Source organism: Aphelocoma coerulescens, chromosome 24, assembly GCF_041296385.1.
Source record: "Aphelocoma coerulescens isolate FSJ_1873_10779 chromosome 24, UR_Acoe_1.0, whole genome shotgun sequence".
NCBI classification, from domain to species: Eukaryota; Metazoa; Chordata; class Aves; order Passeriformes; family Corvidae; genus Aphelocoma; species Aphelocoma coerulescens.
Window position 1 is genome coordinate 4,196,122 of NC_091037.1, and position 16,488 is coordinate 4,212,609.

Sequence of the window (16,488 nt, forward strand, 5' to 3'; positions counted from 1 at the left end):
GTGCTGATCTCACTGCTGAGGCTGTCAGGCAGCTCCACCATCCTTCTAGAGCTCTCCTACCCAGATCTGACCAGGCTCGTGCTGCCACTCGTGTCCAGAGGCTTGACCCACTGTCCTTGGCTTTGTGGGAGGACAAAATGTGGTGTCACAGCAGAGTGGTGTGGAGGGAGGTGCTGCTGTGCTTAATGGATGGATTGGGCTGCAGATGCTGCAGAGTCAATCCAGCCAGGATCTGCTGCGGGGAAGCAAACTCAGTTTGTGTCAGATGTGTCGGATCTGATTCCGAGGGTCTGGAATCAGCCCGGTGGGGAATGCACGAGCATGCAGCTGCTAACGAGTGCGGCGTTGTGCCAGGGATGTAGCGCCGGCTTCTGTGTCCCTCAGCTCCAGGTGCCATCGGCTCTGCACACCTGAACCTGCACCTCTGCTGGCATTTGCCACCCCAGCCCTGGGGATGCCTTTGCTCTTGGAGGGATCAGCCCCAGAATTTGGTTTTTAGAGCGAGCACAGGCGATATTGCTGAGCCCATGCCCATGCCTGATCCCCCATCCCCTGATTCTCAGTTCAATAAAGTCCTTGTTTCTTGGGTTTGTTCTCCGAATTGAAAACCTTCCATTTTCACACCTCTGTAATTGGTGCTATCTGTTGAGAGAAACTCTGCAACTCCAGCCAGCCAAGGTCAGGAGGAGCTGAATTGAATTAAAAGGAGCAGAAATTGGTTCGAGGTGGGCAGAGGGCTGCAGGGAGAACTATGCAATTTCTCTCCTCGGGGCTCCTGATGAGCAGAGCAAGAGGCAGCTTCCCATCTCTGCCCATGGGGGGCTGACACTGGCCCACCCGCACCTTAATCTGCACACCGAGGTGGGCACCTCTCAATTGAAAACAAGGAAATAAAACCCAGAATCTCCTCCTTTTATCTGGCCAGCAGGCCAGGGCTCTGCTCCTCTGGCTCCTTGGCCAGGATGCTGACAACTGTCACTGAAATGACCTTGCCGTGATTAAATACAGCAGGAAATGATGTTTTTAATAAAAAACTAAAGCTGTGATACAAGCTGATGGCTGGGAGATTTGAGATGCTGTGTGTTAATCCTACCTTTATCTCAACCCCAGGCTGAAAGCCCCTTGTGCCTTTGGACTGAGTTAAGGGCGAGCATCCTGGCCTTTGGACCACGGTTCCCCAGCTCAGTCTCTGCTGGCTTAGGCTGGTGTAAAACCAGAGCAATTTCAGCCAAAGCCAGTGGATTTATAGCCCTGTGGCAAAGCTACGGATGGAGAATGTGCTGGGAAGTGCCAGGTGTGGAGTTGTCTTAGGGGAATAGATGGGATGCTTACGGCTTTTACGGAGCCGCTTGGAAATTTTCCCACGTTTTTTTTCCCCATGAAAAATGTTTATTTTGTTATCTTCACTCACAGAGTGCAGGAGAACTCTTTGCTTGGCTCTGGGAAGCTTGCTTATCTTGAGGATGCTGTTTCGAGGAGGAAGAGGAGCCCCATCTGAGGAAGGGAATGCTGTGACCTTTGATCCCTGTGTTGCCCTTATCCTTCAGCCCACACAGAATCCTTCTTCCCCAGGCCAGGCTGGGCTGGCTTTCTCTTTTGCAGCTCTTCTAGTGGATGTACAATTAGTTTTTACAAGGGATTTGGCCCCAGGTCTTCCCCAGCCCAGCTAAATATCCTTGGCTCTTCAGAACCAGAGCCGCTCTGGCTTTGGTGCTGGCTTGGTGAGCATTCAGAGTAGAGTGGCTCCAACAGGACAGCGCAGAAAGGGGGAGATATTTCAAATGGTGAAATTTCAGGCAACAAGGGAGCAATTTTCCACCCACTTCTGAGCTGGAGTGAAGCCCTTCCAGTCTCCCTTTCTGTTGCTCCCCAGCTGGGCTGGCACCAGGGATGTGCCATTGATTAGAGGCAGTAAGAAGGCACGTGGCCAAGGTAGCCTTAGAGGATGCCAGGCGCAGTGCCCTGCCTGTCCAGCTGTTCAGAGGATATCTCTAGCCCCATTTTTCCCCCCAGGGTACTCGTGCTCATGGCCTCACTGTCCCCTGCTCCTGTCCCCAGGCAGGAGAGGAGGCAGTGGCACGGCTGGAGCTGGCCTAGTGCCCTGTGGGTGCCCCGGGCCCCCTGCTCTGCCTCTCTCGTAATTTATACAAGCGCAAGCCGATGTTCCCTTTTAAATTGACAAAGGCAGAGACTGGAGCCCGGGAAGCCCTCTGACCCCGGAGCCCTGGTCCATGAAAATTACAGGCGCTGTACAGCGCGTTTCCTCTTGATGTACTTGCAGTGGGGAGATGCTGGTTAATTTGCCAGGACTCAGAGGTGACCCGGGTTTAATAAAGAGGATTAATGGATTTGAGCTAAAGGTCTCGGCTGTTTGGAGCTGATAGCCTTCTCCTTCGAAGACACTCTGGCAAGGCACGGCTCAGCCTCCTGCCGGGAGAGGCGGGGGCAGCTCTGCTGGAGGAGCGCTGCCGTGTGGGCAGGGCATTGCCTCGGGGTTAATTAGCAAACCCAGGTACCCCGGCCCATCTCCCCCGGCTGGGCAGTGCTGCTGTGAGGCTGCCAGCCTGCCCCGGGTCCTGCCTGTCACTCCTGCAGTGGAGCAGGGAGGCTGGTGCTGCCCAGGGATGTCCACTTCGCACCTCCCAGGCACCTGCGCCGCCCTTCAGGAGGGACATGACCGGGTAAGGGCATGAGCAGCTGGGACACAGAGCTTGTGCAATGCCTTCTACTCCAGTTTTGGGATTCGATGCTGAATTTGGGCTCAGAGCCCTTGTTTCAGCAGCTTTCCCTGTGGCTGGTTTAGGATGGCAGTGCCCTCCATGCAGTGGATTCCCAAAGGCAGGGCTGATCGTACCAAGGGGAGTTTGTGCTTTGTACCGAGTCCAGTGATTTACACTCTTCCTCAGGGAAGACAGGCAGGGTTTTAGCGACGGGGATGGTCACACCAGCAGACTCTACAGTGGTGGGCAGCTGGGGAGCAGCAGAGGAGATGGTTGGCTCAGGGCTGGACCCGTGAGCAGTGTCACTGCTGGGTGTTGGGATCGAGGGAGGTTGGAGAAGGAGTTTTTTGCCTGGAGGATGCACATGTGAGGTATGACAGGGCTATGGGGGACAGGAACAGCCTGAGAGCAGTTTGTCTTAGCAGATCCATGCTGCTCTCGCCTCTGGAGTCCTCCCGTTCTCACAAGGGTTAATGACAGTCCTGTGGGAAGGATCCCACGGGGCTGGCAAAACCCGTGGCAGGAGTGATTGGCTGCCAGGGGCTGTGCTGGGGAAGAGCTGAGCCGCTGCCATACCCCCCCTGCTCTGCCTTCCCACTTAATGTTCCCAGCACGCAGAGAGCAATGCATTCCCCGTAGCGTCCCGCTCCCTGGCCCTGGAGTCTCTGGCGATATTCCCGTAATAAGTAAGTGGAGTACTTTGGACAGGAGCAGCCAGGGACTGGGCCAGTTTCCCTGCCGGGAAAATGCATGCACGATCAATGCAATCAACTTACCCTTCAGGTCCTTTTTGGGTTGGGTGGAAGAGATGCTCTGACTGAAACCCATTTATTGAGTGGAGAAGGTGCAATGGAATTACAAGCTGTAGCTTTTATCAGCTCCTGGCTTCTGCCTTGTCTTTTCCTTATCCAACAGAATGCTGAGTGTTATAAAGCATTATTCTCTTAAAACCCCATTACTCCTCATTTCAGAGGGGTGGGTAAGCACTCAGTGATTCATCCTTTGCCAACTACAGGTGGAAGTGTTGAACAGGAGGTCCTGGTGTGGAGCCGGAGTATTATTTATCCCTCGAGGGCTGAGCACTGACCTCTTTTAGCTCTCTTGCTCATCAGGGGATTCCAAGTGAACAATTCCCTTGCAGAGCTGAGCATCAAGTCCGAGCCAAAACCATTTGTGCTCCTCCCAGTGCATCCCACAGCTCTTTAGGACAGGAAGGGAAGGTATTTAACGTGTCATGGAGAAATAACGTCCAGGAGCTGGAATGGATGATCCAGCAAACGCACTTAAGTGTGATCCCCTGTTTTAATGGATCCTGATGTGCTGCAGGATCCCAGGTGGAAACCCTGGAGGGAGTTTTTGGGGGTGTCCATGGCTGCACAAACTCTGAATATCATTAGGAATGAGGTTAAATCTTGTGCATCTGTGCATGTGTTTTGGTCACTTTGGGGTGATGCTGGCAATATTTTTTGGTCTGGATAGTGCGTGACTCGTGGGGAATTTCTCCCTCTGTAAACAGGCCTATTTTCGAGTAGCTGCTGAAATGAAAAAAAAGGAAAAAAAAACCCAACCCAGAAATTGTGGGTGTGCTGTCGTTTAATCTCTTTAAACCAACCACCACAGAGGTCAGGGCAAGAGCCTGTCTGGCAAATAATCTTTAATGCTCACAGGCGGCCAGGGCTTGGGGTTTGTCTCACTCCTGCTTCCTCCAGTAAGGAGCATCACCTCCGTGCCATCCTCTTCCTCGGGAGCCGTGCGAGCCGGCTCCTGGCACGCTGTGTCCCCGCCTGGCGCGGTGAAGGATTCCTGATGTGACACGAGAGATCCGGCTAATGGCCCTGCGCCGCTTCCCTGGATCCGGGGGGGGGGTGGGCACCGAATTTAGCCGGGCGGTAGCTGGGCAAAGAGTCTATTTCGGTCAGCGCCGGGGCCTCTGCCGGGCGCGCACAGAGCAGCGCTCCGGTCCCGCAGCCCCTTCCCGAGGCTGCTTCCCAGGAACGCCCTGGCTCTGGATGCAAAGAGCCGCTTTGCAGTCAGGTCAGGCGCGTTCCGCGGAGCTCAGCGCTGAGCAGTCCTCGCCGAGGAGCTGGGGGTGCCGCAGCGGGGACCCCCCCTCTGCAGCGGGGCCTCGCAAATGAGCCCGGCTGCAGCGGGGCTGCTGCCTTAATGCAGTCAGCCGGCATTGTCTTCCCCGCGCTCCGCCTGGGATTTATCCCTGGGATGGCCATGTATTATTTAACTCGGCGCTGGAGATGCTCTTCTCGGGAAGGCGCCGGGCAGAGCATCCCGAGCTCCGGGTTTTGCCTGGCAAGTGAGCAGAGCGTCGCCGTGGTCTGACCCTCCGGCCCTGTGCTGCTGCCGTGGCTTTTCCTGGGAGAGCTCTCATCCCGGGCAGCAGACGTAGCGCGAAATTGCTGTTCACCCCTGCAGCAGGAGATTTAATTATCATTAGCTGAGCTTGCACAGCTCCACGTGCTGTCGTGCAGCTGCAAGTTTAGCTGGGCCTTTTAAAAATCCAGCTGCAATATATTTATTTCCCCCCTCCCCCCCTCCCGCTTTTTTTTCCTTGTGTTTTTATTCTTTGCCTCACACAAAAGCTTTGCTTTTATGTTTTGGGTCAATTTGGCAGCCTCTGAGCACAGTGCACGCTCGGAAAGGGTGGAAAATGAGTATTTCAAGGAGACTTGCAGCCAGGCAGAGCAACCTGTGGGCATGTTTAAAATCTGCAAGTCCCATTCCCAAGGATTGGGTGGTTTTTGCAGGATTTGGCGTTTATTTTATAGCTTATCAATTAGAGTGGGGAAAAAAAAAGAAGTGCTGAAAAATACTCTTTTTCTTGAGAACAGGAGTCAGGGTCATGGTGGGTGTGGGAGGAAGGGGAGAGATCGCCAGGGAATTTCCCCCTGTGGGCTGGAAAAGTCAAACTCCCTGAATTGCCCAAGATTTTCCATTTCTTTTTAAAGACTCCGGCTGCCTGTGCAATGAGCTGGCAAAACCCAGCCCAATCTTCCACAAAACTTCTTTTTAGCAGAACTTTGTTTCCATCAGCATTTCCAGCAAAACTTTCTTTTTTAATGCCAAATTGGGTTTTTTTCCGCCAAAAATCCCCCTTTTCTGGGAAGTCCTGGACAAACCCCCATTCTGTGGGCCAAATTCCTGGCGTGGTGACCTTTCCCCATGACTTTTCCCATCCCGGTCCCACCCAGCCCTGGAAGCTGCTTTCCCCCCCATTGCCAATAAAGGCAAACAAAAATTAAATCTATAATTATCATTACTAATTCCACTTAATTAGTCACAAGCCAGCAGCCAAATTGGCTTTCTCATAATTATCAGATAAGCAGTAAGCACATCTCATAGATTATAATTAACACTGCTTAATTAAAATCTAATATACATACACCCTTTCCTCAACATATGCCTAATTGGGTTCACAAACAGAGGGGGTGTGAAGCCCCCGTCCCTGTTGCTCCCCCAAAGATTTGTTGGATGCCACTTTTGTGTTAAGTAGGTGGCACGTGGGATGTTCTTCCCGTGCTTTCCAACACCTTGGCTTCAAAAAAAGTGTGTCCCTGCTGCACGGTGAACTCACACAAGACGCTCTCCCGACTTCTCTATTTTTTCTTATTATTGTTATTGCTCCAGCTGTGACCTCTCCGTAATCCCCCGTCGACGCTGGGCTCTGCAATAATAAAGCAGCTTGAATAAATTACGCTTTCAAAGGCGAAGGCCGGATTTTGGCGCAGAGCTCTGGAAATTGATGTCTCTCTTACTCCTTCTTTTCCTGAGCGGGGTCGGGAGATGCTCTGAGGCTGCAGTGAGGCTTTGTGCATGGAGGGAAACTCTCAGACTTGTTTGCACCCTGCCTGGTCATTGATACCTCACTGAAATCTCATTGATACCCCACTGAAATCTCATTGATACCTCACTGAAGTGGCCCGGGTGGCACAGCAGGGATGGCAAGGAGGCCCTGGGTCCCCTCCAAGCCTTGGTTGAGGAGTTGATGCTCCCAGGTGAGAGCCCACACACGATGGTTAACGTGCTGGGGGGAGGGGGGTGCTTTTAGCTCCTCTTTCCCTGGATGGGGAACCCAGGTCTGAATGAGCACAAGCATTGTAAGGGGCCACCAAAGCTTTGGTGTCCCCTTTGCAAGTGGCCTGACTTGTGAGCAGGGCACTGCCTGCCAGCACAGCTGCCACTGCCTGACCTTGGGGCAATAACTACACTGTGTTCCAGGTAGCTGTGCTCCCATTCCCAGATAAATTCTCTCCTGTTTGGCTGCCTGAGAGAAGCAGAAACTCCTGATAGTGCTGATTATTAATGAGATCATTTGCCTGCCAGTTTTTGCTGAGCTCATATCTGACTGGGGAGTTGATTCACTGTGGGAGATTTACAAAATGTGATTTCCCTCTCAGAGATGCTGAGCCGAGCTCCTTTAGCCGGGATGGAGGGGGCTCCGTCTCTGGGATTCAGTCCTGGCGAGGGCTCCTGGCTGCAGTGCCAGGGCTGGCGACCCTCCCTTCTGGGCAGGACAGGGAGGGGGCATTTTGAGCACCAGTCCTTGAGGATGGGGGCTTCTGTGCCCGGAGGATTGCAGCTGTGGGTGATGCCAGGGCATCCCGGCATTCCGTGATGTCAGCTCGTCTCCAAAGGCCTTTAATGCGGCGGCTGTGGAAAGGAAAGGGAAGGCTTGGCACGTGTTCCAGCATCGGGGGAGGATTTGCGGATTAGAGACGTGTAATTGTATGTAGTGCATGACAAAACAAAATAAGTGGCAAAAAGAACTCAGTCGTATTAGGGATTCAAAGCGAGCGTTAAGCTTTTCTACATTAAGGGAGAAAAAAATAGCCAGGAAAATGCACGAGGCAAAATCCCCTTTGCTCCGCGCTCCCGCCGCACGCTGAGGTGCTGCGGGATGAGGGATGCTCGCCATCCATGGGAGACAGGGGCCAACCACTCCTGAAAACTTTTCCCTCCCAGCTGCCAGCCTTGGATGGATTTGTTGGCCGGGGACAGAGGAGCATTTGGAAAATGAAGGCGAAACACGGCTGGGGCTTCCTGGCTGGTTTTCCTGGCGGTGCTGGAATGCCATGAAGGAGCCAGGTGCTCTGAGCTGTGGTGGTGGCTGAGCCCCCTCTCCACACCGTCCCCACGCCGTGCGGTCGAGCATCTCCACAACCGCTGCTTGCGAGGTTCTCGCCCGCCCGTGCGAGGCAGCTGGAAGCTTTTGTCCGTGGGGATTTCTTGCCATCATAAGATCTTCCCAGATTAAGTAAATAATTTCACATTAGCTTAATTAAGTCTAATAGACTCATTAGTTCACTCTTTGCGCACGTTCCCGAGGGAGGATGGCCGGGAACCGTGAAGAGTTACTGCGGAGAAATCCTGTGGCATCTGAAAGGCAGGAGCCGGCAGTGGGAGCGCTGCTCCTGGGTCAGGGTTGCCTCCAGGAGGTTCAGGAATTAAAAATTTCCATCCTTGTGGTGACTGGAATCATGGCCAGGTCTTTCTTGTCCAAAATGCTGCTGGGTTTTGGGCTGGCTGGTGGCTCAAGTGTGGCTGTGTTGGTGGGTGCGGTGTCCCAAGCAGGAACGTGGTCCAGACCATCCCCTGGTGCCACAACCACCTCTGTGTGCTTGGGAATGTCTTGCCCTGCTTGGAACAAGGTGGCTCCATCAGATCAGTCTGGCAGTGCCACAGGGGCACACTTTGGAGTTTTTTGATGCTTTTGAAGCATTTTTCTTCCTTCTCCCACTACCAAGAGGTTTCTAAGCCCACCATGCTCCAAAGGGTGGGGAAGAGCAGGGGCTCCTGATGCAGGGGCAGGGTTGGGATGGTCCCTTTGGCTGCTGCATGGGATGGCAGGAGTGGCTCCTGGATGGTGATGTGGGACACAGAGTGACGGGTGGGGGACAGAAGCTGAGCAGAGAAGCAGATGTGTGGGGAAAAAAGGCTGTGGCTGCCCTGGACAGAAGGTGGTGGGGAAGGGAAGAGCTGATGGAAGCTAAAATCTGTGTGTGTGCAGGAGCTGCCAGAGTGGGAATGTGCCTGTTTGCAGCCAGGGGAGATTTTGGCTTTTCTCTTCCCTGGTGGTGTGTGGGACTGAATTATACTGCGGTGTACAGGGCATTTTTATGATGCATTTTAAAGTTACATCAAGGCCATTGAGAGCATATGGGTAGGTGACCTCTTTTTTGCATTTGCATAAATCTAAATAAATAAAATAAAATTGAGAGCAGGAGGCAGGGACCTGCAGATCTCTTCATTCCGTTGGCGTGTTCCTATCTCCCGCACACAATGCTGAGGAGCAGAAAGCACAGAAGCCCGAGGTAGACATCTGGTTTCCCTTTCAGAAGTGTTGCCTGTTCTTTATTTATAAAGAAATTATTGTATTTAAAGCCAATACTCATCTCTTGTACCAGCAGAGAGCAGAGATAGATGGATAGATTAGAGCAAAGTGGGTTGTGCATATAAATGGAGGTTAATTTGCTGACTCTTTGGAGAAGTGAAACCTGGCTGAGAGCTTTGGAGGTTCCTGGGGGTGTTTTTGCCTTCAAAAGCAGCGTGAGAGGAGCCAGTCCTGGCCAGGGGGATGCTGAATCACAGCGTGCTGGGTACCATCCTCATTCCTGCATGGATGGAGGGAGAAGAGAGAGCCAACAGCATCCCCTGGGCATCGGAGGGGACAACTTCTCCTCTCCTTGTGGCTTTGGCATTTGCCCCTATGCACCCCACCCACAGCATTTCTCTTTGCCTCACTCCACCTGGGCAGTAGGATTTGGTGCTGGCCATGCAACAGCTCCAGCAGGGATGGGAATGGGAAGAGAATAGATTGAAATGCTAAATATACCCAGCAGGAACCAGCTGGAGCTGGTGGAAACCTCAAGCGTGCACATAGAGAGGAAGAACACAATGTTTCATTTGTTTTGTTTTATTTCACAAGAAAAATCTTCACAGCCCAAACTGTCACTTTGGAAGTAATTTGTGGCTGAGGATTTCAACACCCACTCCAATGATATTTTATTCTGACCCTAAACAAAATCAATAGGGTTTTTTTTCCCTCCTCCTTTTTCTTCTTCCTTGAGAAAACAGTATTTTTCAGCTCAGTGGAAGGAGAAAATAGATTCTGCCCAGTGCTGTTAAAAAGATATTATAACCAGTGTCTCTGGAAGTGTAAAAAGTACATGATCTAATATGTCTGAAGCAATTTTGAAAGGCTGCTTTATTTAGGATAATGGAGAAGCAGCAGTAAACCTCCTAATCTTCCAGGATAAGGAGTCTAGCAGGAGGGATCCGAGCTGCAGCGTTGTGCCCTGGCTGCTTTTTTTTTCCCCTGTCAGAGCCAGGGCTGAACACTGGATGCAGCCCAGTGAGGGGGTGGCACCCAGCAGCAGCCAGGGAGGGTGGGGGAGGCTCCTATTTTGGGTCTGTAAAGCCCGTGAAGAGGGGAGAGGGGCTCTGAGATGCAGGAGCATCCCTGGGAGGGGTTAGGACAGCAGGGATGCTGGTCAGGGATGTGTCTGGCACCGCTGCTCTGTCTTTTCATGTTCCCAACCTCTGAAAGCAGAGGAGCCCTCAGCAATATTGTCCCCATTGGTTGCACTCCTCGGGAATTACAGAAAATCTTGTTTGTCAGAAGGGAGGCAAAAAGGAAAAAAAAAAAAAAAGAGGAGTCTGATGAATTTTAAAATAAATTATAAATTATTTTTTTAATAAATTATGAATACATTTTCTCTGTCAGGATTTGAGGCTCTCTGCTCTGATCAAAAAGTTTCCGAGTGTGTTCTCTCCCCACTTAGTCAGATGTAGATGTGTGCATTTCTGCTCCTGATTTTATTTTATTTTATTTATTTTGATGAATTTTTTACTGCACCAACAACAAATACTTTGTTTGCTCTTGACGGGCATTGGGGAAGAAGACTTTTGAAAGGCTGCTCAAACACTTCACTTGCAATCAGGGTGAGCGCTCTGAGGATGCTCTGTGCCTCCACAGTCCCTTGGGCACTTGACCAAGGAGTGGGAGAGGCAGCAGAGAAAGGGTGTGGAGGACCAGGGAGGGTGGATGGAGCTGGTGCAAGGTGCAACCGAGGCTGCTCGTGGTGTGAAAACAGTTCTTGAAGGGCTTTCCAAAGGTCTAAATCCTTTGAAGGAATGAGATGCAGGGAGCGATGCACTTCCCTGGGTGGTTTGCATCCTCCTGTCCCCATGTCCAAGCTTCCACGTGTCCAGGTTTTGTGTCCATGCCAGGTTCTGGCTCTGCTCAGGTGCAGGTAAGGACCTGGCTCCTTACAGACGCTTCTGCTGCCACCCAAAACTGCTGCCCAGCATCACATCCTTGGGCCACTCGTTAGAGTGGATAAAAGGGCTGGGATTAGCCTTCCCTTCAGAGGACAACAGGGCAATCACTCTTGTAGATTTTAATTAAAATGTTTAATTATGCACAGCTCCAGCAGGCAGAAAAGTTAACACCGATCCTGGCTGGTCCCCAGGCTTGGGGTTAGCAGGAGAGGAGGAGATGGGCACAGAGGAGATGGCTTGAGCTGCCCATCAGTAACACGATGGACTCTCTTCAGAGTGTTCAGAAGGGCAGGAGGTGAACAAAGTCACAGGGCCAAAGTCACAGGGCCACAGTCAGAGGGCCAAAGTCATAAGGACAAAGTCATAAGGACAAAGTCACAGGGACACGTGTGCTGCTTATTCATTTCTCCCTGGTCCAGTTAGGGGGGAATGGTAGCTTCCTTGGATCTCCTGCAGCTGCAGGTTGGTTCATTTCCTTTTTCATAGCAGTGGCTCATCTTCTTCACCCTGCACACAACCCCCGGGTCCTTCTCGCAGCTCTCCTGCTCGGCTCATCCCTTCCCAGTCTGTTCCAGTGTGTGGGATTATCCTGCTCCAGGTGCTCAGCTTGGCACTCCGCTTGATGTCATAGATACTCTTCAATATTTTGAAGAACACAGCTGCTCCTGTAAAAACAAATCCCTGAAGTCTGTTGAGGTGTTTAAAACTCACTTTCCATATGGAGGTCTCTGGGATAACAGTGCCTGAAGAGGCAGCGGAGCCAAGGCAATGGCTGGACTAATTGGCTCATGTTAATCGTACTAGGACAAGAGGGATCAGCAAGGCAAGACCTCTCTGTGCTGGGTTTGGAGCCCTTTTGTCCCTTGCCCTGGACACACAGGTCTTCCACGAAGGTACATCCCAAAAAAGCATCAGAAATCAGTTCCTGAAATAATCAGTGAGGAAGGAAGGAAGGAAGGAGCAGAAAAAATAAATTGGTGCAATGTACAGCCTTTCTCCAGGGAGCAATTACCAGCCTGAGAAAAAGCTCTAGGTGCTGCACTCCCTGGAACACCTTTCATGTGTGTGCGTCCTGTTGCTGCTGGTCCCACAGCAGCAGGGACAGGAGGAGCCGCCCAGCTCCTCCAAAAACCTCCCCTGAGAGCGTGGAGCTCCCCCCTAAAGCCTCACCCTATTCTCCTTAGCCTGAAGGGGAAGGGAAGCCAGGAGATCCCCAGGAATACAGGGAGCTGTTAGAGGCCTCCAGCCTTGGCTTGCTCTGCTTTTATCCCAGGATTCTGCCTCCTGCTGCTTTGCACAGGGGCAATTCCAGCCCCCTTCACTCTTTGTAGTGGTTTTCCTCCCACTGCAAAATTCCATTTTGTCTGAGTTATGTGAGGCAGCAGAGATACCCCTGACTCCTGGCCCCTTTCTGTCCTGCTGCAGTTTGGGATTATCCTTACCTCATTCCTGAGATATTTCCTCCACAATGCACCACTCTTGTCTCACGATGCGTGTCCAGGAAGCCACACATCTGTTAACTTCACTAATGCCTATTAGGATTTGAGCCATTATCTTTATTTCTAAGTGTTTTCCCTTAACAGGCACTCAGTGTCCTGACATAACATGGAAGGTGCTGTGTTAAAGCTCCATCTTTCCAAGCTTTGGAGAAGGGATGCTCTGGGAGGGCTGGGCTTTAGGACTCCTGCCAGTGGGGTGAATTCTTCATCTGAGGGTGATAGTTGTCACCTCAGAGCTGGTGGCCAGGTTTATTGAGGAGCTGAGGAGCTTTTCAGCAATAGTAATAAAGTACCAACCCACGAGAAGCTGAGATTGCAGGGAGCAGCAGGACTGAGAGGACTGGAGCTACCAGCTGGAGAGCGACGTGGTCTTGTTATCCCGTTAACACCTCGTGGAGCTGGGGAGTATTTAGCTCTGGTTAGCAGGAGCCCCAGGGTGAGCAGCCAAGGGTTTCACAGCTCATGGTTCGGTGTGAAAAGCCAGGGCTCACCCCGAGCTGAGGAGGCAAACGCCGTCCCCAGTCCCCGGCGATCCCCGGTGCCAAGGTCGGCCTTCTCCATCTCCAAGGCAGGCTCCTCTGCTTCCCCTCTCCGTGACGATCGCTGGCATGTTTATTTCTCTGATTAATGAACTCTGCAAATTAACCTCCTCGCTGCTCTATAATTGCCATTAAGGCTTCAAAAATCACTTAAGCGTTTCCGGCGCTGGCGAGCCCATTCCGTTCGGCCGGCCAGCGCCGCGTGCTGATTGCAGGGAGATAGAGCCCGGCTCCTGACCTCCACGTTTACAATTAATTATTGCATTCAGCACCCAAATTACCCCCGCTCTCCACGTGCTCAGCTTTATCTCTCTGCACACACAGGCTTGGCTTTTAATTAAAGGTCCTTCAAATTAAATGAAAACAAATTCAATTATTGCCTCTCATTGGAACAGCTCACCGCAGACTCCTGACTATACTTCTTCTGTGGAGAACCTGGAGACTGCTGGTCTCCCATAATCCAGTCTGACTAAATTTGCTTGATCTGCTGTTTTCCTTATCATCACTTGAGCTGTTCTCTCACTGCCAGGTCAGACGTGGGCTTGACTTGCAGAGAAAGCAGAGTTTTAAATGGGCTTGTCCTCTCTTTATGTTGTTGCCCTTCAAGGAGAACATGCTGTGGTGGTCTGGGTGGGACCATCATCATTAGTCTTCATTTTGGCAGCTGTGGAAGGGTGAGGACCCCAAAAATGAAGATTTGGTCTCTCTGGTGCTGGATACCTGACTGGCAGGGGTGGGATGGGCCCTGACCCAAGAGCACTGTGGTGTTCAGAGCTGGTCAAGCATGGAGCCCTCCAAATCCCAGGTCTTCTCAAAAGGGGAAATACCTCATGTGAACAGGGGCAGATTTTTTCCAGAAGTGTGACTTGCATTATTATGGTTGTGAAAGTACCACAAATCAGTGTTATTTCTGATGGCCTTTGGTTTGGCAAAACCCATGTGGTTGAGAAGGTTTCACAGCAGGTGGATACCTTGGGAGAGCTTGATTCAAACAGGGGCTCTTGGCTGGAAATGAGCTTCATTTCACCCAAATAGCGCCTTCTGAAGCCCAGGTGCCTCTTCAAGTGATGTCCTTTCCTACCTCCAGGCAGGATTTCTTAGCCAGAAAAGCATCTCCCTGTCCCACACACACGAGCGGTCTCCTAAAAGGTCCCTGTTCATCTCCCATGTGAAGGAGAGACAGAATATGGCTCTGGCAGCGCTCTGCCAAGTGGCTTGGTCCCAGTTATTATTTTTCTTCCCTTTGTGCAGTTTGTGCCATCATCTGTGCTGGCACAAGCTGGCAGGAGGCATCCGCTCCAGCCTCGCTGATGCAGAGGGAGAAACAGTCCAGTGTGTGGAGGAGGGGGAACCAAGGTCAGCAAGCGTGCCCAAACCCCAGAATGATAATGGATGTCTGGGGTAGGACTCTCTGGTGGTGTAAATTAGCAAAATATCCGCAGCGTTTTGCCAAGCAACATCAGCCAATGATCGGCCTCATTAGCTTCACCTATGGAAACCCTTCCCTGGCTCTCCGGGGCTGCATGTGCCCGGCGAGGGCACCGGGCAGCGCTGCCAGGTGCGGGTGAGCCGGGGGATGCTCTGCCAGCACGGTTCAAAAAGCACCAGCCTGCGCTTTGCGGAGCAGCCAAACTCCTCATAAGTCTCCCGCTGTGCCGAGCTCTCTCCGTGCCGCTCTGTATGGTAATCACCCCAGATTATATTGCTCTTTAAAGGGCCGCAGCGATCGCTTTTATTTTGCTCGCAGCCGAGCGCGGCTGCCTGGCGGTGATTGAAGGTTAGGCTGCTGTGACCGCCCGCTCCCCCGGCCCGGGCCCACCTTTCCCCTTCATCTGGTCCTTTCTGGGAGCTTTCCCTGCGTCCTCTGCTTACAGCCGGGCTCTGTGATGTGCTGCTGCTGTGACATCTCTTTTCCCAGCGCTGCGCAGGGTGAGGATGGAGGGTGGCAGTGCGTTGGGAAGCGGGATGGATGCTTCCCAGCACCCACCCTTAGCCTGGGGTAGGGAGCATCCTGCAGCGCCTCCCTAGAGGCATTTTCCCCTTTGCTTTTCCCACCCAGCCTCTGAGCAGTGCTAAGACATCGTGGTGACACGAGCAGCCTGGCTGCCCTTCCAGCCCGAGGTGGGCTCCGGCTGGCTTTGCTCCTTTGGAATTCTGATGGGGAGAGGAGGGAGCAGCGCCTGTGAATAACCAGGATGCCCACGCGGGCTCTGTCCCTCAGTGCCGCTGCTGCAAGGGGAGAGAGGAAGGCAGCGCCCCTGGGAAGGGCGAGATTCAAAAGCCGGGAGGAAGGGAGGAGAAGGTGGTAGGGATGACAGGAGAGGCGGTGCGGATGGATGCACAGGAGGGGACTGGAGAGGAGCAAGCACCGGAGAGAGCTCATCTCTGCTGCCCGCGGGGTGCCCAGGCTGGGCGAGGCGGCTCTGCTGGCGTTTAATTTGTTGCTGGACACCGTGTCCCGCGGCTCACTCGCCCTCTCGGGGCGGCAGCAGAGCTGCTGCCCCCGGGTCGAGGAACAAGGCTCGTTTCAAAGCCAGGCATCGCTTTGTGGGTTGTTTTTTTTTTTTGCCACCACCCGGCGTTTGGGCAATTATTAGTCTAGAGCAGTCGTGGAGGATTTTCTGCTTCAGTTCACGAGTTCCCTCTTGCTGCACAAACACTCTGGTGGGGAACCGATTTTCTCTGTGATGTTCCTGCAGCCACAGAGATGTCAGCTTGGTGTCTGGGGTATCGCAATGAATGTCTCTTCCCCATCAAAACCATCTGGAGTGCTTTAATAACACGGGGTGAGATCCCAAGGTAGCGCTCCTGTTGCAGCTGAGGATTAAGATAGGATGCCAGAGTTTGTGTCCAAGGGAATCACATTTTTCCTTTACCTGCAGCATCTTCCCCTCAGTGGATCTTGAGATGTGTTAATCCTGCAAGGCACAGCAGGGTCAGCATCCTTGGGCTGGGGCTGGGGGAAATCAGGCGTGAGGAGAGACCACACAGCAGCCTAGAACTTCCTCGTGGTGGGAAGTGGATGGGCAGGCACTGATCTCTTCTCTCTGGTGACCAGCAACAGGACCCAGCAAATGGCTGGAGCTGTGCCAGGGGAGGGTTAGGTTGGATTTCAGGGAAAGGTTCTTCCCCCCAGAGGGTGCTGGGCACTGCCCAGGCTCCCCAGGGAATGGGCACGGCCCCGAGGCTGCCAGAGCTCCAGGAGCGTTTGGACAGCGCTGCCAGGAATGCACAGGGTGGGATTTTGGGGTGTCTGTGCAGGGCCAGGAGTTGGACTGGATGATCCTGGTGGGTCTCTTCCCACTCAGGATATTCCATGGTTCTCTGAAATCACTCCTCTGAAGATGGGTGGTTGGAGAGGAGTCCTGACTCCCACCACCTCTGTGCCATCCCTTTGCTTTTCCTTAAATAAATGCAGCAAATTCTCTGTGCTGAGCA